General features: G+C 35.0%; 1 pseudogene; it reads left to right on the plus strand.

The window, feature by feature from the left end:
• Positions 1 to 21,655, plus strand: part of LOC123526972 (alkaline phosphatase-like) — a 38,476-nt pseudogene extending 16,821 nt beyond the window's left edge.

The following is a 21,655-nucleotide window of genomic DNA, read 5'->3' on the forward strand; positions in this document are numbered from 1 at the left end:
TATATTGTTATCATATGTGTGCTAAAAGCCTCTCTGAATTGAACCAAACCCCTCAATCTTAAGTGTTTGCGTTTTCTTTTGTGTGAAAATAATAGTATACCTGTACGTATACTCGTATAACGGGCTACGTGTCTGTCATGTGCCTATCAATTGAATTGTAGATTTACGCAGGATATACTTGTAATTCTCTTTGACCATAAGCCACCAGTTATATTTCTGTTCTGCAGTAACTCACACAAGCGAAAGAGGATTCCCCTTTTTACACCCTCCAGTTGAGCAGTTTCTTAACTGGATGCGCTACGCCCCTGGTTGGTTACGCCATCAAAATACATAACAAGAAATATCTTTAAAAATGATGGTCGGCGAATTGTAATAAGGAAAGAAATTTATGAATTTTTCATCTAACATTCATCTTTCATCTAACATTTTTCAAATTGCAAAACTAAACACCGCACTTTAACAATTTAAATGGTTCTCTTTTAATTTTCGCAAAGGTTTCGTAGGGTTGCAATTTTGTTTCGTTTATCCTTAGACGAATAATTACAGCAGTAGTTTGATGAAGATTCATGAAGCGGTTCATGAGAAGAGGTCATTAAACGTGTTTATATTTTTAGCTAAATTAGTCCCTATCCCCATTTGTAACAAAATAGCAGGAGACCTTACGATATTGTTACACATCGAGTTTGATAAAAATCCATTACATTTTAGTGGTTAATGCGAAGAAAGGCATATCTACTTTTAGCTATAGTGGCCCCTAATAGAGCCCAAGTTCCTATATAAATAAATTTGGAAGAGGACCTTATAATGATGCTCCAGACCAAGTATGACAAAGATCCACCAAGCTGTTCATGAGACGCTGTATAAAGGCATTTCTAGTTTTAGCTCTAGCAGCCCCTAAAAGGGGTTAAATGTCCCAGCTGAACAAAGTTGGCTGCGGGCCTAATGAAGATGCTACATTTTTTTTTATTTATTATCTTTATTTATTTCTAAAATAGGCCAACTGCTTTAACAAATGCATATTCGCTATTCATGAATCTTTGGACAATGACGTCACACTTATAAAAAGTGAAGGTCAAGCAAAACATACAATTGTAATTATTTCAATATTTCTGTTTCATAAGCAAAGTTTGACCGTAGTCATATCACATAGATAAACTGTATGCAGCGTACCTTCATTTCAGTGTAATGAGATTCAGTCATTATATAGCATATATATAATAAAACAGATTTCAACTGAGTTCAATATTTGCATACTATACTAAAGAAAAATATTCATATATAGTAAATCAGTTAAATAATTGATAACAAATATATCAAAGGAAACAAGTACTCATTTTAATATGCAATCTGAATAAGTTACAAAAGCAAGAAACCTTTTCATATACAGACGACAATTGTAACAAGGAAAATCTTTTAAAAAGCACTTCTCTACATAAAAGACTCTTATCACACCCTTATTCATGTGATACGCAGACCGTATTCAGCTCTTTCTTTAATTTGATATATGTTGGTATTTGAACAGGTTTTTATCATATTTATTAAACTTACTTATCATTTTGAGATATATCAAATTTCTTACTAAATATACTGAGCCAAAGTTAGCTTTAAAACTGTGAACAGCGTCGTTTAGGATAAACGCTTTGTCTACATTTCATTCAGCGTAGCACAATCAACAGAGTGAAAGAAATTGACACTCTCGTCCAATCAGGCAGAGTGTTGCATAAATCTTCCATTTTGATAAATTATCTATAATGCGTTATCAAGTAGTTTGATTTGCAAAATGAAGTCACGTGACATAGGTAACGAAAACGAATTTAGACGGCGTCGCCGAAAAATGACAGGCAACGTAAAAGAATGAAAACTGTCATTTACTGTATTACATGACCATACGCATGCCTAGCAGATTCATGATACTTTTTCAGGAAAGCGCACAGGTATTGTTACGACTTCTCGGATCACCCACGCCACGCCGGCGGCTGCTTACGCTCATGCACCTGACCGTTACTGGGAAGGAGATGTTAACACTGCGGATATAGAAGGCGACTGCAGAGATATAGCACAGCAACTGATCGACGATAACAAAGATATTAATGTAAGAAGTAACAATGTGTTGGAGTGTGTCGTTCTTTGTTACTACGTTTCTGAGAGAATTTTCTTTCCGGATCTAGTTTACTAGTTTCTTATATTTTGCTTTAAATTTCAAACTTTTAAATGCACAGTAACATATACAGAGATAGGTTATTATGTTTTTTCTGTCGCTTCTACCGGTTGATCAAATACATACTGAATACATGCCAAGCATGATAGTGAATCCTTTATAGTGAGTATAAAATTGATAAATCTATTTCCGTATAACAGAAAAACAGACTCAAAATACATACTAGTATTATAAAAACTTCTGAATTAAGTCAATTAAAACCTAAGTGTTAATTTGGAAAGAACGAGCCATTTCCTAAAATTTTGCTCTGTCATCCTCAAATTTTTCCTGTGTTTTTTGGAAATACATTTTAGGTACTTCTTGGCGGAAGAAGACGATATATGTTACCAAACGATACAGAGGACCCAGAAACAAACAAGATCAACAGTAATCAGCGCAGGGACGGCAGAAATTTGATCAAGGTATGCGACTTTGTAGGTGTCTTGTTTTATATAACTGTTGAATCTCGATGTGAGTTTCTAGGCTAGTCAATTTGAACGAAAAATGGGCTCAACCTAGAACTAATTGCAACAGTTTTTATTTTGTATTTTTTTTGCACAGACTATATGTGTACTTTTACTGGTTAAAAGTCCCAGTCTGTTGCTGTTGCAGTTTTTTGAAAAACTTGTTGTGTTTGAACATGGTATATTCAGAAATCTTAAAAACTTAAATTGGCATATGATGTGTATAAAGTAACAAGTTAATGGGTTATACTAGAAAAATAGTGTTTATTCAATCAAAGTTTATTCGATAATGACATAACATTGTATTAAACATACATATGGATCAAATTAAGTTTGTTTTTAAACTCTGTCCCTTGAAAATATAAAAACATGGGTATAATTACCCCACCCACTTATAACAATAACTGTTAGTTAGTTTTCTTCACATTAAATGGAACTGATTTTTCATATATTCTTATTTCATTATCAACATATACCAGAATAAAAGTTCTCTAGCATATATAGAGTACATATTTCATACACATAAAATAAAATAAGATGATTGAAACTAGTGTATTAATTTCACTTAAAGGCTAAAATAGCTTATACTTGGAATAAAGTAAGAATATACAATAATATAAACTGAAAGTGCAGTGTTCACTCAAACAAAATAAATTGATTCAATAACAAAATCCAATAAGTATGTTGGATAAAAGTGATAAGATTATCTTTCCTACAATTCTGATCATTAAAAAATACACAAAGTTGAGGTATAAAATTACCCCACCCACTTTTGGTTAAACAGTTTCAAAGTATTTTTTTCCAGATACCATTGTTGATTTCTTATTTCTCATATTCTTATTTGATTATTAACATATACAAGAAATAAGCTTTTTGACATGTACAGAGTAAGCAGATAAGTTCATGGTGCACAACAACAGAAAAAAGCTTAAATTAGCGTATACAGTATAACTTCTCTGAGCGGCCCTCTCTTACTCAAAAACCTCTTTTTAACAACATTGTCAAAACTACCATAAGCTGAACAATAACCCCTACTGCCATATGAATCATATTGAGAATGGAATTCAGGTGAGATCTGTTTCAAAAGCTTATTACTACCTCAGATGTCTATGATAATTATGTAATTCAAGCATGTGTATTATACTGCGTCATAAGATAACTATAATAGGGCACATTACAAATATCAATTCAGGTTGTCACACATCGTAATCTACAAACTCCTCTATCTCTTCTAAAGCTAATGAGTTAGAACATGAAACCCCTTTGCAATCACCGCAACCACTCGAACATTCAAGGCCGTGTTTACGGCATGTACATTTCTTAGAGTCGCAATTCGCCTTACAGTTGCAACGGATTATCTTCAGAAGGTTTTCAGGTGCAGGAGGCAGTGTTGTTTTCACTGGCATCATCATTCCATCTACAATGATCCAACCGAAGTCAAGGGGATTCAATACTGTATTCCCCATCCACACCTTAGTCTGATAGTACACCCTGAGGCAATGGAACATTGCTGCTACTGATGTGGGTGGTAACTGTTGCACCTGAACATACGTCGAACTCGATATTACTTTGCCAGAAAACTTTTGGAACCGTAACGCATCAATATTCAGGCAGGACTGTTCATCATACAGACAGGTAATTAACTGCTCACCAGTCCTGCGAATATCACACCGATTGTCCGCAGTAAGGAAGTTGAAACATCTTTGGCGGAGTAAAGGGCTCTTTTTGAACAATTTAAGCACAGCTGGTTTGCCTATTCCAAACATTCTAGACGTTGTGTCACACCCTGTCACTGCATGTAACAGAGGAAGAACCGTGCACAAGTCCTTTCCGAACAGAGATGTAGCTTTCCGAATTTCCCATATCTTTCCTTTTATGTCAGTTGATTTCCTTGACGCAGATTTAAATGTAACGTTCTTTAAATTATTTCTGTAATGATAACACAGCAGGACTAGAAGATCTGTATCTTCTCCGACAACAGACACATTACCTATTTCTGCCATTTCAACAGCCGTCTGGACAATCAAAAGGTCAGCATCGCTGTCAGCGTGACGAACTGAAAAGCCTTCTCCTATCAAACATTCACCAAGCATGAAGATGAAGTTTTGTTTGTTTTGCGGATTACTCGGAAAGACATCTTTCTTCATCCTACAAGGAGTTTCAATGGTAAATTTGACAACAGCCCCACTTCGACCTTTTGACCTTCGTAAATGAGTGACATCTTTGGTACTGGGTCCCTCCTCATATCCATCAAACACTACTGATACAGTGTTTCCTCCATATTGTCGACGCAGGTAGTCAGAATAGCTCTTGCAAATCTCCCCGAATGTGTACCCTTTGGCCCACGGAAGACGCTGTAGCAGAGATCCACCGTCAATGACGTAGATTTCGGGCGAATTGGAGTTTTCGTCTGGTATAGATGCACAATCTCCTTGTTTCCAGAGGGCATCTGCCAGTGTTGCTTTTTGTGGCTCCCTAGGTAAACCTGAGTTGTCAAACAGCGAAGATGGAATACTGCTGAGTTCGTACTTGAACACTTCTTAAATATCATCAATATATCTGTCTGCTGCTGTAGTTAATCGCTGGAACATCAGTTGTGTATCAATGTGAATCCTTTCACCGAAAACTTTCATGTCTGATTTGTCACTCATGGTTACAACTTGCTTTGATCGTTTCAGTGAGAACTTTCCTGCAGTCTGTCCAGTCATTTCTTTCACTATTGTTTCCCCTACTGCTTCTGCCTGATCAGCATTCACAGATGTGTCTGCAACTACACCTGTCTCAATATTCCGTAATTCTGTGTCTATGTCATTGAATGGGTTTCGGTCTCGAAGAAAGGAGAACATTGCAGTCATATCCTGTGAATCTCTTGTTATCCTTGATTTGCCCGTTTCCTTGTGCTGTTCACTCGTCTGATATGATGTGTTGCTAAATTGTTGCATTGCGTTATTCATCTGTAAACATATTGGCATTGAAAACAGCCATAGTGCTCGTTGATTTTCGGTCATCCCTCTACCTCGTGTAAGTCCCCCCGTAGACTTGATTGACCTCATCAACACCTGTTCAATTACCAAATCGGTCGAAAGCCCTGCCCAATAGCGATCACTTCGTCTGATAACATGGTATCCTGCCTTGAAGGCTTCATATACATCTGGATTGGTTTCAGGTAACTGAAGCATACTTTGTAGGTATATATGGGCGCTCTTCAGGTAAAGATTATGACCTGAGGCTGCAAAATATGGAAGCATCTTGCGCAGTATGGTTAAATGGAGATCCCAATTCCCTGTTCTTTCTGCTCGTATGAATTGTTGTAATATTGACACCATGTCCATGTACTGTATCCAGAGTCTGGCGGTACGGTTTCTGGAAAGCTGTTGTCTTTCAGCATTAATCATATTATTGAGGGTTTGTAGACTGTCACATTCACCCACTGTCTGCAAGACTGAGTTTTCTTTTCCCAAACTATCATACACTTTGGTCAAATTAATAAAGTTATTGTCTTGTAAGATTTCCTGAGAAAGTTGTGCTTTGGCTCCTATTTCACTATCATATGTACTGGGTAACGGTTGAATGTTTAAAGTATGCTCTTTATCACTGTCAGTCTGGTTTTGTATCTGAAAACCGTTCTCAAGAAGCAAGATAGTTAACGCGTTGTCTAACAGCATGTGGCCTCTTGTCGCTCGCTGTACGGCTTTTCCTGACATCATATGTGTAACTGCATTTGGGGCATACACTATTTCTAGGATGTCTTGCAGACCAGAACTTGTCATTATATGACCTATGCTTTCAAGGAAACTCATTTCTGTGTGAAATCCTCCTAAGCGCAAAACAATCATCTTCAGAGGACTTGATGGTACTTGGGAACAGACGATGTCCATCGCCTTCTGATAGAGAGGTTGATCAAACGTCAGCACTGGTGTCTTTCCATACCGCTTAGACTGATCACACACAAAATGAAGAGTTGAATATATACATGTGGCATCGCTGGGGTTGAGATCAATCATAGGCATGAAGGTGATGGCTGATTTCTTCGAGAAATACTCGGAAGGCTTTTCAAACATCTGCATAAAGCCTGACCAACTTGGTCTGGATTGTCTTAAAGGCCAAACAAACTTGCACAACATGTCTAATGGTTCGCACTGATGTGATGGCTGCATCTCGGGTAGTTCTTGAAACTGTATGCCCTCCGAAAATGGTGGTGCTACAAAGTACTGGATGTTAACCTTACCTATGGAAGATACTTCATCCATTGATACATCTTTCCTTGGGACTGGTACTGAAACATCTGAGCCTGGTGTTGATGTCGCTATGATGCCCATACCGTGAAATGTATTATGTCCATCCAATGTTCTTAGGTTATGGTCAACATTGTCAGCAACAAACTGCAAAAAGGGTATGCCTGTTTCTTGACATGGTATGTGTGTTGTCAACACAGCAGCAGCATTTGACTCATATTTCTGTACTTCAGAATATGAACAACAAAACCCAAGACTGTTCAAAGTGTCAACTAGAAACCTTGAACCAAAATGATGATGTAGTTGCACGCCAAGACCTAACTGCAGAGGAGAGAGCAAACCTTTAGGACGACATGACTGCATTATGCTCTGTCCAATTGAAGCTGTCTTTACAGTACACTTTTCAGGAAATAACTTTCCGAGAAAGGTTTTCAGGCTTTCTGGTAAGAACTCAATGTTTTTCTCTGTTGATGATATGTCAGTAAAGGAAGGATAGAAGTCTTTTGCATTTACTACATTGTTGATGTCACTTTTGATTAATAAGGCAGCAGTTTCAATGATTTTCCGTTTCTGCTGTACTTCAGGCACTTCTCTTGAATTTTCATAGAAGGCATGTACAATAGATGATACACTTTGCCTCAAAGTTATGATGTCATTTTTCCACCAATGCTGCTTACAATCACTGACTCGCCAAAGTGATCTAATATCTTCTTTTTCATGTGCTTAGATGAATAGCAATTATCACCACAAATCTCCGACATTTGCCTTACCAGTTCATTGACAGTCAATGTTGCATTTTCACAACTTTCAATTGTTTCAATTATTTGTTTAAAAGCCATTGCCTGATCTGTTGCCTGTGGTCTACCAGGAGACTTCATTTCTTTTGCAATCGGACCTTGTTCAATTGAATTAAAGGCTTTTGGGACATTTTTACCTGTCCTAAAGTTCACACTACATGATTGGTGATACACTGCTTCTGCTGCCGGGAGGTCTAGAACTTGAATTAACCTGGAATGAATTTCATTTGCCCACTTGTCATTTCTTTCTACACAATGTTTCAGAATTTTGTTTTGAAAATCAAAGCTACGAACGGGATAGACATCATGTGATCTTTTTCTTGAAAATAAAGAACATTTAGCAAATGAAGCACAAAATAAGCATTTTGATTTAAAATCAAATTGTTCAGTGTCAGATCTAAGAACTCTTTGAGGAGAACTAATGATAGGCGTCGATGGTTTTGAGTTATTTCGAGGTCTTGTAAAGTCTTTCCGACATTGAGTGTGGACTATATCTCCAGGTTTCACCTCTACCGGACGTTCACTTTTGCTGTTGGCATTGACAATTCCAGTACAGCCTTTCTCTCCAAGACGGACAGTGGGTGTATCGCAATCTACTATGCTTTTCTGACAAATAGGACAGTCCTCCATCTGAAAGTATAAAAGTATGCCTTATTATAAGGTAAGATTAAAATACAAAACAAAGACATTGCAGACTTGTAAAATCTATTTCAAACAGAAGTCGGTTGTGTAGAGTTTAGTATAGTTGGCATATATGGTTACTACTATATTAAGGAAATTTGGCACATCCATATGATTAATTATTATTTGTGTACTAAATGCAATTACAAGAATTGAGTCATCTTTAACTCTATGTGGTGACCTTCATATACTCGATACTGCATGTCGACTAATAGTTTTAGAAATGAGGCAAAAATAATCACATGACACAAGATATACCTCTTTGCTGTAATCTCTCTTCTCATGACATTTAAGCGTTTCGTAAATCGTCTGTGTTTTTCACCTGAAACAATACTTATCACAATTTAATATTAACGGAAAACAACTTTAATGTCAAAAAATTAAATTCTAGTTTCGTATATATGTATATACATGTTATGTCTTGATTTCAATTCATATTTTGTTGGCTTTTTTACCAAATATCTTTCATGAAACGGCTTTCCAGACAATGAACTGCTAACAGATTGAAGTCTTTTTGGCAATGCCCATTTTTTACGTTTTAATTCAACATTACAGAAACTTACATTTAATTCAACTTTTCCACTGAATCGCCAAAACTTAGACATTCACGAAACCTTCTTCAATACCAGCTGCTCTCTACCTAAATAAGAATGTATGAGTGTAAATAATGAACAATGAACATAACCTAAATAGATGTTTTTATTTTTTATTTTGGCTAAAAAATAACAAAATTATGGTCAGTATACGCTTCCGTCAATTGAAAAAAATGAACAAGACTTTGTGTTCAACATACTAATCAGACAGACATGAAACTGCTTTTTATGAATATGGTACTATCGTCAAATTCTCATCATGTTGATTTTGGCAATACCCATTTTTTTACATTTTAACTAAACATTACAGAACTTACATTTGATTCAACTTTTCCACTGAATCGCCAAATCTTAGCCATTCACGAAACCTTCCTCTTCAATACCAGCTGCCTTCTACCTAAACAAACATGTATGAATGTAAATATACTGAACAAATGACACATAACTTAAATAGATGTTTTTATTTTTGGCTAAAAAATAACAAATCATGGTCAATATACGCTTCCATCAATTGAAAAATCAACAAGTGTTCAATATATTAATAAGACAGACCTGAAACTGCTTTTTATAAATATGGTACTATCATCAAATTTTCATCATGTTGATTTTGGCAATACCCATTTTTTACATTTTAACTCAAAATTACAGAAACTTACATTTAATTTAACTTTTCCACTGAATCGCCTGTTAGACATTCACGAAACCTTCCTTTTCAATACCAGCTGCCTTCTACCTAAATAAGAACGTATGAATATAAATACTGAACAAATGACACATAATCTGAATAGATGTTTTATTTTTTATTTTTGGCTAAAAAATAACAAAATATGGTCAATATACGCTTCCATCAATTGAACAATCAGCAAGTGTTCAACAAACCAATCAGACAAACCTGAAACTGCTTTTTATAAATATCAGGGCTTTTTCTCAGCCGTTTTTATAGCCGTTATTCGGCTATATTCCCAATGCCAAAAAGTACGTATTTTTCCCAAAATGAGTGCAAAAATTCCCAATCTACATTCTGAAAAAAAAATCATCAAAATTGCACAAACATTGACCAAATTATGGACCATTTTGTAATGGAAGTATGTTAAAGAGGTTGCACAATGTGAAACAAGTGTATGAGAGTGCTTAAACACATCCTTACTATATCCTATGGGACTAAATATTTCTCAGTTTGGAGCATTTACGCGTCAAAATTCCCAATTTTGGGGGTATAGGCTATGTTCCTAAATTAGATAGAAAAAAAAACAACCCTGAATATGGTACTATCGTAAAATTCTCATCATGTTGATACGTTACGAATATACTTTAATACAGAATTTCATTTACATGGTGTACATTGTTCCTGTTTTAGTATGTAAATAATGCATTAAGTAAGCTGTAGATGATAGATTGGGAATAACCTGTTGTGTTGCCTCCTTAATTATTATTTCTGGTAAGATATACTCTTATATTAGTGGCGCTCGCCAAATTTACGTATTTCACTTACATTTTGTTGCAATAATTCGGTGTATTGCCAAATTCTACATATTCACAAAACAATGCTTCTTGTTACCAGCTTTCTTCTACCTGAATAAGAATGTATGAGTGTTAATACACCGAAAGGATGACACACAAATAATTTAAATCGACATTTTTATATTTTGTAATAAATAACAAAATTATGGTCCGTATCCGCTTCCGTAGTTTAAAAAATCGGGCAAGAAACACCAATCAAATTGTGGATTTTTCAAAAAATATTCAATAGAGCTTAGTAACATGGTGTTTAATAATTATTGATTATATTTCATGTAAAAATATTTTAAAATACTCGATATAAATCTCTCAAATGTAAACAAATATTGTACAGTTCTATGCGATTGCAAATCGTTCATCATTTTCTCATTCCTAGAAAAAATGACTTGATATTGAAACTAAAATATTCATATGTTATATAAAACAGTTCTATAACTATAGATACCTTCTCTTCACGCCAAATGCGGTGTTTCTACGATGATATTGAAATCTTTCAAAATTTTACACGGGTGCCGCCATGATACTTTTACAATGACGTCATCGATTTCAGCGCGTGACAGTCAAAATTCTCGGGTATGGTGTTCCGTACGCGACATCTTTAAAAACTTGGTATTTTTCATTTTTAAACTCCTTTGCCCGACTTATTACATAGTAAAATGAGCAGGACTTTTTACATAATGTACATAAATGTAGGTACTTTCGCGCAGTGTAAATAAAAATTCTGTTGCAATTAGTTCTACCACAACTGTTTCGTTGACTAGCCTATTCCCCCCGAAGAGAAAAATAAAACAGATTAAAATAATTCGTCAGAGTGCATGTCGCTGGATTTGTAGAAATGTCTATAACTGATATCAAGGCAAGTAACCTTTTAAATGTTAAAGATATATTTATAGATTTTATTTAATAAATATCGACAATCACCCCATTTGACTATGCTAATAAAAGTATGAAAACTCTTGCAAAAAAGCTAACCACTAAATGTATCAAAACTGCTCTTTTAAACATTATGGTAGAAATATTACGCTGACTTCTAAAGGGATTTAAAAATAAATCGCATGCAACACGGACGTTTTCAAGGTTTTTGAGCATGTTTGCAAAGTATTTTTAAAGAAAAGTGATTCAGCTATTAAGTTTGCATTTTACTCTAGGAGTGGGAGGCAGACAAGGCGGCCAGAGGTTTACAGCATAAATATGTTTGGAATAAGGGGCAATTTGATGCTGTTGATTATAGATATACAGACTATCTTTTAGGTAAGGAACATCATGATCTATTTGTTATCTTGACCGTGATAAATACTATCGTTTAAGAATATATTAAAATAGAGAAAATATATATACATTTAAACTACATCTAAATCTTAGTATGTAATTAATTAAAATCTGATTAAAACCAATATTATAAGTTTAAAGAGTCGTTTTTATAGTGCTGGTTTCACTATGCAATTTACATTTATCAAATTTTAATGTCAGATGTACGTACTGAAAATGGCTTTGGAGCCAATAGATGTTGCGCTATTTGGCCAAGTTTTCCTTTTATTTTGAGTAGTACCAACCTTTCAACACACTGTACATGTGTGTTAGTTTATATTTATGCCGCCATTTTTGTTTGTTGTTACATGTATGTCTCGTTAAATAACGATTGACGGAAGACCAAGTATTCTTATTGTCCGCGAATTTTATGACCGACCTCCCGTATGCACGTCATTTAGTGTCAGAATAATTTGTATAATTGATGTATTGTTAACGTAACATATAAGCACAGATAGTGATCGACTCCCTTTTCATGCTATCTTTGTTATAATCATTGTTGAATTGCTGTTGATAATAGACTTTGGGTCATTTGCGGCTGATTTGGGTTCATTATGTCGATAGCTGGATCCCAGCATCACATATTGAGTCATATACAATAGTTAAAGGGAACCGGACATTTAATAGAGCAGGTACTCGTTGTAAGACTCTATGTTTAAATTTGGACCAATCAGAAACAAGTTCTAAAAATAGCACGTCTGCTGGGGTATAAATAGATAGATGGATGACAGAGAGCTCATTCGGTATCCAGCGGTTCAAGAAGACACATCGAGGATTCAACTAATAATTTATCCCAGTACCTTGATAAGGAAGTTATTGCAACTACTTTGTCAGGGCGGATAAATTATTAAAAAGAAAAAGATTAGAAGTTCATAGAACTAAAGAAGAGTGGCAGAATTTCGATAAGGTTTCGAGCTATAAGACCAGCGCATGGGAGTTTAACCTTAAGGGTAGTTGAATGCTATATACGATAGCATATATAGGCTGGGCATCGGGAAGCTGAGACAGAGACCCAGAGTTTGGTAATCTACTGAGATAGTAGGAGAGTTCCAGCTTATAGACGGTTCAGCATTATTGGCGAAGTACAGCCAAGGCATCGGGGATACACATATATGGTGGTTGAATGCTACATGTGATAGCATAAAGGCGCTAAGCATCCAGGAGTCAGGGCAATCATATAGAGTTGAGAAGACAGAGGCCGAGCATCTATGCGATAGGATTCGTATGTTGTTGATTCAAAGACATTGTCTGACGGGAACTTCAACAAAAAGACCAGTCAAGTATAGAGTCTCCAGCCTATAGGAGTTTGAGCTGATTGAAAATTGTTAGTTTGAAACATTTAGTGATTTGCCTGATCCCTGAAATTGTCTAGCTCATAATAGAAATCATTTACAAATCATTGGTACACGAATCATTTAGGCAAGGTAGCCAGAGGAAAATTCTATATATGAGATATTTGGTCTCACCAGCTATACGTTTTAACAAAGGACAATCTATTTCGTTTGTCAGCTAGTCTAAGACATAGTCACCTTAGGGATAGGACCCATTTCATTGTTCAAGATTCTAAAGGCGTAGGCACTTCCCTGGGTCATATAACCAGTATCCTGACATTTAGTATTTGACATCTTTCATCCATCAGTTCTGTTTCGGTATTTTTACTTTTTACTTTTACTTTTTCACTTTTACAGTAAAAGTGAATGAATCAGTCTCATCTACCAGGTATAATATTTATTCTACTTCTGTCCGAAAACTTGACATTTTTACCAACTGTTATACATATACCTGTTTTAGACTATGAGCTAATTTAGCGGGTGTGCCATCAATATAATATATTATATCAAATGGCTATTATTAAGAATGCAAAAACCGCCGCCGCAATATATCCTTTAATTTGCTTTTACAGGTTTATTTGAACCAAATCACATGCAGTATGAACTAGACAGGGATACGTCAAGCTCTGGTGAACCGTCCCTAGCAGAAATGACAAAAACTGCAATAGAAATTCTGTCGAAGGAAGACAAAGGCTACATTCTTCTGGTTGAAGGTAACGTACCTTAGTTATTTGAAATCATGCAGGTAATATTATTAGAGTGGAACAAGTTTACTACATTTTTATACCAACACTTTCGTAAATCTGGCCATACATTTGATCAGGTAACAATGCAACCAGTAGAGCAAGTCGTATATGATACTAATTCCATATCTAGTTTCAAAATTAAAGCCAGACATGTAGCAGAAATCAAATGGATTAAAAATTTACAGTCACCGTTTCCGTTGGGCTTAAATGTTAATATTTATCAGGAAGGTAATATCTCTAAAAACCCTGATATCGATATCTTTTCTATTTTAAATATTAGGAAACGTAAATCCAGGTCTCATGGAATTAAACGAAACGGTAATGTTAAGCGCAAATCTAAAGTCAATATATCTGTTGCAAACCTCGATTTAATTCTTTCAAACTCTGGTAGACATTCAATGCTTTCTCGTCTTACATCTTTATCTGTACAGTCTCTTATAAAGCTAGACGAGTAAGCGGACCAGTATGTTATTCAAACAGATCCGTTTTACACTGTATCATATCTTATTCAAAGTTACACACAACTTGTTCTCCACATATTGACACCCAATCTGACCATGAGAGACATTTGCTTAAAATTTATTTCATGAATAAAGGTATTGACTTCATCGATGTACCCAATATATTTCGTGATAAACGTGTCATTGATTTTGTGCCTAAATATTTCAGAAATTCCGAAGTTCGTATTATCTGTTATAAATATAAAACACCTGTAAGAAATGTTATATTCAATTACAATAAAATTGTTTCCGACTAAGATGTTCAAACAAATACCCCTTCTTACTGCGAATGTAAAAACTCAAAATTTTGCTATTCAGATGCAGCTCATGTCAGAACTGGTAATTTTGATATTATTAAAGACAAACGTATTCATAATTTATTCTTTAAAGGACCTAAATATAGAATTTCTTCAACTATTGATTTTAATGCTTGTCGTGGTCAGATTGTGGAATCCATCGAAACCTTCTGTGTTAAATGGTGTCGTCGTGAGAACGCTGATCCCAATGCATTAACGTCTTGGAAACGAAATATTTTTAACATTGTTGATTCTCGAATAAAATTTTATCAAACTAATGAACACCTACTTCCACCAAAACCCAAGTTTACTTTAAGACATTTGAAAAAGGAAATGCAAGAATCTCATTCTAAGTATGTCTTAGTTCCAGCAGACAAGGCGGCCAACAATATTATCATCATTTAACGCCTACATTATATTAATGTTTTACAAAACGAACTAAATAGCACTAAAACTTATACATTGAGTCCTTCTGTTGAAAATAAGTTGGTCACTGATCACATCACTGAAGTTTCTAATTTAAAAGTTCGTATAGACGATCAACAAATTAAACTACCGACCATGTACTGGATTCCTAAATTACATAAACAACCATATAAAGCTCGCTTCATCGCTAATTCAAGCTCTTGTACAACTACAAATATTTCAAAACTATTAACATCATGTCTAACTGCTGTGAAAGCCCACGTGGAAAGATACTGCGATAAAGTATACGAACACTCTGGTAAACACTTATTTTGGTCGATTAAAAATTCTGGCGAAATCCTTGATAAGTTTAAAATTAATAATTACAAGGTATCTACAGTCAGTACATACGATTTTTCTACTTTGTATACCACTTCACCACATAACTGATGTTTGCATTGTTCTCGGTGCTCCCGAGGGATCTACTTTTCAGATTATATTAATAAATAACAAACTAACTGCCCTAATTCAAAAGACTTTTGCCAGAGAGAATGCTACATTTATCGCTTGCAATTTTGATAAAGCTTATTTTACTAGCAATATTATTAAACATTATACAATGTGGACCTGTGACGAAGTTTGTAAAGCCCTTTCCTTTTTATTGAACAACATTTACATCAGGTTTGGGAATGCAGTCTTTTTTTGACAAGTTGTTGGTATTCCCATGGGAACAAGTTGTGCACCTCTTGTCGCAGATTTGTTTTTGTATTGTTATAAAAGAGACTTTATGTTGAGCCTTTTCTCCAGATACGCAGGCAGATATTATAACTGCATTTAATAATACATCACGCTATCTGGATGATATTCTTAATATGGATAATCCGTTTCTTGTCAATTGGTGGTACTATTTATCCTAGGAGCTTCAGTTAATTAAAACTAACAATTCGGATACTGATGCTTCATTTTTAGATTTACATCTCTCTATTTATGACAATATTATACATACCAAAATTTATGACAAGAGGGATGATTTTAATTTTAGTATTGTAAATTTTCCCCATTTGTCGAGCATTTCAATGAACGTAATCAATATATTACAAGTAAACTCCTTCAGCAAGGCTACCGTTATTACAAATTGCGTAAATATTTTGTTAAATTTTATTATCGTAATTCTAATTTAGTTTTAAAATTCAATAGTAGTTTAAAGACACTTCTGCGAGAAGGTATTTCTAAACCCGTTTTTTTATGGGGATGTGGTTTACAAACTTCGTAAGATCTAATGTATTTGGAAAGACTATCAAACGTTTTATTAAAAGAGGTTACGACCCAACTGTTTTGAGACATACCGCATGTTTAGTGTTCAACCCGTTTACAGTTGAACACTACGCTTCCCTCTTTGATTGCATCTGACGGAAGAGGAGGAGGACTCTATGATAAGCAGTTTTTTAAATCCTACCAGGACTGAACTGTTTTGATATTTGTCTTCTAGCCTGTTTCGTCGGGCCCTTAAGGATGTTTCTCTTGTTGCTCTGTCTTCTGAAAAGGCATTGAGTACATACGTTTTTGGTTCTTAAGGTTTGCTTTTTATATATTTATATACGAGCATTTTTGTGTTTTACATGCCGTGTCTTTTGTTTCCATTACGTGTGTAAGAGATTCATTCACCTGGAGGGGATTACTTTTATTTACACTGTCCCGTGTCTTTGGAACATGGTGGGGGTAAGAGTGAGGTTGAGTGCGCACCATAAACCGGTTTAAGCTCCCCAGTGGTGACAGATTGGGTTAAAAGACATTTTTGCATTTCCGTCAAGGTGCAAGAATAGACCACGGACATCATGATGCACTAGCGAAGAAAGCTCTGCACGAAACACTGACATTTGAAGACGCCATAATGGATGCACTTAGAATGACTAACAAAGAGGAAACACTGGTAATAGTGACGGCAGATCATTCTCACGCGTTTGATATAGCGGGATATGCCTACAGGGGAACAGATATTTTTGGTTAGTATTATCATCTTTACAGAATTCTTTTTGTAAGTATAAGAATTTTGGAGTTTATCTAGCTGCCTTCAACAGTGTGTTTTCTTGATATTCTTCTAAATATAAGAATCAAACATCATTCTGAATGACTACAAAAAGACATTAGGAGCTATTTTTCTATTTCCAAAATGTGTTGGGAATTCAGTTTTAATTAAGCTTAAAAGCCCGATTTTGATAGGCTATTTTCCTATTTACGGAACAAATTTACGCTCTACTATGATTAATGACCAGTACATAATTAGAAAAACGTATAACTTGAATTCGTCCGGATTCTGCAAAATAAACCCAAATCTGAAAACGTAGTAAAGGTTTTGTCACATAATACAATAAGTTTTCGCAGACGTACGTGCGTATTTGAGATAGGGCAAATACCTTGGTTATTTGCGACTGTTTTAGTTCAATCTTAAGTTCAAGAAAAGTGTTTAGACACCATCCGCACGTTAATTTTGGAATTGTATACCTCATAGTCAATTGCTATTTAATAGTATTTTATAATAGATATACTGAATTGTTAAGAAAAAAAACGGAAAATATTTAATACAAAGGTAATATTCTTTGAGATTGTGCAATTTGTCTTATATTAATTGTGCGTCGACTTCAACGTTCTGTCAATATTTTATCCAATATAAAACGTCCTTTTCAAAAGTATTTCTTCGACAACTTCGTTTTGATTTCACATCCATTCTGCATTTTTCAATTGTTTTGAAATGCGCATGTTTTGTAAAATTTTCAATACTGGGAGTACCTGAAGAAATATATAAGGCTCACAATTAGAACAGGCATAATGTCAAGACACTTTTGGAAAATAAGTTTGACTAAATGTAGAAAAGCATATTATATATGAGAAAAAATTTACTTCTCCAAACAATAACATCTCTTGAAAGACACTTCTACTTATTCTTAACAGTTCAGTATGTACGAGTATATATTTATGAAAAACAACGGCCTATGAGTCGTAAAAACATTAAACAAAAGTTCGGCTGATGGAAAGTTTCAAAACGCTTTGAAACTTAAAGTGACACGAATATGTGTTAACTAATGCACTGATATAGTTTTAATAGTTTGAAAAAATGATTTCTTGAACAACATTTTTTTTTTTACATAAAGTATGTATTTTGATTATGATTTTGAAAGTCTGTCTGATTTTATCAGTAAGATGTTCTTAATAATTCCTAGAAAACATTGACTATAAAGAATGATGTACAATTTTTAAAGAAAACTCTCTACCGCAGCTTTGGTCAATCGTTTATATTGTTCACATTTAAAGGTTTGGTTGAACCTGTTGATCCTACGGATGAGACGTTAGATGATAAACCATACAGTGTTTTGTTTTACGGGAATGGACCCGCCTACTCCGAGCCTCGCGAAAACCTTACCGGAGTTGATATGCGTAAATTAACACTACATTTTTATTGTTGCAAATCTTAATGATTTTGTAAGGATTGTCAGCAACATTTGTGAACTTTCTTTTATTTATAAGATTTGCAAGTTCATGGCTGTTTTAACTTGTTTAATAATCCTTGGAATTGTTTAAAAATAATAGTAGACCAGGTAACTAAAATTTAGCGTCCTTGAATATTTAAAACTGCAATTGCTAATCCGCTCAATTCTTCACCAGTTTTGACAATATTAAGAGATTATATGTATTTTAAGGCCACCAATCGTTTTCCAATAGACTTCCATTGTTACACTGTGTCATGTACGGCGTTCCATAAATCTAAACGTATATGTAAGATCATTTTTTAAGAAGTACAATAGTTTCACCACAAGTATGAACGAAAACCATAGGAATAGCAATACATTTGAATAAACGGAATCTATTGTTTACGTTGTTGCCATAATAGGAAATAGTTTTTAGCTCACATGTCACAAAGTGACAGTGTGACCTTTTGTGATCGCGCAGCGTCCGTCGTCCGTCGTCCGTCCGTGCGTCCGTGCGTCCGTCCGTGCGTAAACTTTTGCTTGTGACCTCTCTAGAGGTCACATTTTTCATGGGATCTTTATGAAAGTTGGTCAGAATGTTCATCTTGATGATATCTAGGTCAAGTTCGAAACTGGATCACGTGCGGTCAAAAACTAGGTCAGTAGGTCTAAAAATAGAAAAACCTTGTGACCTCTCTAGAGGCCATATTTTTCACATGATCTTCATGAAAATTGGTCAGAATGTTCATCTTGATGATATCTAGGTCAAGTTCGAAACTGGGTCACGTGCCTTCAAAAACTAGGTCAGTAGGTCAAATAATAGAAAAACCTTGTGACCTCTCTAGAGACCATATTTTTCATGGGATCTGTATGAAAGTTGGTCTGAGTATTCATCTTGATGATATCTAGGTAAAGTTCGAAACTGGGTCAGCTGCGGGCAAAAACTAGGTCATTAGGTCTAAAAATAGAAAAACCTTGTGACCTCTTTAGAGGTCATACTTTTGAATGGATTTTCATGAAAATTGGTCAGAATGTTCAACTTGATGATATCTAGGTCAAGTTTGAAACTGGGTCACATGCCATCAATAACTAGGTCAGTAGGTCAAATAATAAAAAAACCTTGTGACCTCTCTAGAAGCCATATTTTTCATGGGATCTTTATGAAAGTTGGTCAGAATGTTCATCTTGATGATATCTAGGTCAAGTTCGAAACTGGGTCACGTGCGGTCAAAAACTAGGTCAGTAGGTCTAAAAATAGAAAAACCTTGTGACCTCTCTAGAGGCCATATTTTTCACATGATCTTCATGAAAATTGGTCAGAATGTTCATCTTGATGATATCTAGGTCAAGTTTGAAACTGGGTCACGTGCCATCAATAACTAGGTCAGTAGGTCAAATAATGAAAAGACCTTGTGACCTCTCTAGAGGCCATATTTTTCATGGGATCTGTATGAAAGTTGGTCTGAATGTTCATCTTGATGATATCTAGGTCAGATTCAAAACTGGGTCACATGAGCTCAAAAACTAGGTCACTATGTCAAATAATAGAAAAAAAACGACGTCATACTCAGTTCAAAACTGGGTCATGTTGGGACAGGTGAGCGATTCAGGACCATCATGGTCCTCTTGTTCATAAATCTGTTTTGCCAGTATTCACCACATGCAGTAATTTTGGTAATATGTATAATAAAAGCAAACTGCATGATAGTGAAAAAGATTGCCTTTTTTGTAATTCTTAAACCGTCTAGAGATGATTATTTATGTAACTAACCAATATGCTCCATAAAGACCTGATTTCCTCACCAATGTATTTAGATCTACGTTTAAGATCTGTTTCAAGTTAAGTTTTTCATAAGAAGGGTAGTTATTGAGCATTTATGCGTTTTTATCTAGCATATTTGCATTGCAATTTATTTATTGGGTTATAACTATATACATCACATTCATACACCAAACCTGTTATGGAAATTCTTGTCTTGGTGTTGAGTGTTGTGTATTTGTGAGTCTATGACCTTGAATTTGAAGTTATATTTAAAGCAGTGATTGACAGATGAACGAAATAAAAGCATTGTCTTGCTCTATACTCAGGGTATTTTTTATCAGAATAATACGTTACATTGCAGACGACAAAGATTTTGCCTTTCCAAGCGGTGTTCCAGCGCCTTGGGAAACGCATGGTGGCGAGGATGTAGCTATATATGCACAGGGACCAATGGCTCATTTAATTCACGGAGTGCAAGAGCAGAATTATACCGCCCACGTAATGGCTTACTCAGCATGTATCGGACCATATCAGGGAGACGATTGTGATATGGAAGCAAGAAACGCGGAAACAAGTTCAGGAAATAGGTTAGTAAACTCTTGTATAACACTCGTACTGTTGACAATATTCATACGAGCAGGGATTATTTAGCTTTTATTTCGATGTGTTAATTTTAAAAAGCGACTCGTCCGCACGTTTTAGGCGAATATTTTATTTTTAGAAATCTATAAAATGTGGTTACTAAGAAAATGACGAGAGGTTCAAACTGATTGACACATGCTTTTTGCAGGAAATCCTAATAAATAAACATAAATAATATACAGAAGGCAATGCTTTTGAAATAATAGAGAAATCATCATTTGTCCTACGGTTTTACCAAATCCTAATACTTATTTTCACTCACGTCATTTTTATACATTCTACGCTAAGCTTGGCGGAAATGAATATCTTGAATTGCAGGCGGTTAACATCGACAGAACTACATCGCAAACGTTAGGGTTTCCGCTAAATATATCGAACCGTATAGTGGAGATGATTGTAACCTTGTACAATAACTAAGAAACCAGGTCTTCAGCTCGTACAATCCGACTTTTTGCTGCATTCAAACGCATATGAATGGTGTAATTCTGATTTCATTAATTTCATTCTTTTGCCCTTGATGTTCGTTCGTCTGTGTTTAGGTAAATGTCTCTACCATAGGCTTTCTCTTATAATCATTATCATGGTGTATACGATAGCCAATTAATATCGCTTCAAAAATAGCTTTAGGTCCAGTATCTATGATACGCAGCTTTCATACATAAATGCATTCTATGAAACATATTTTTATTTTAGTAATGTTTTTAACAAGCATTTTA

Source organism: Mercenaria mercenaria, chromosome 14 (genome assembly GCF_021730395.1).
Source record: "Mercenaria mercenaria strain notata chromosome 14, MADL_Memer_1, whole genome shotgun sequence".
Taxonomy (NCBI): Eukaryota; Metazoa; Mollusca; class Bivalvia; order Venerida; family Veneridae; genus Mercenaria; species Mercenaria mercenaria.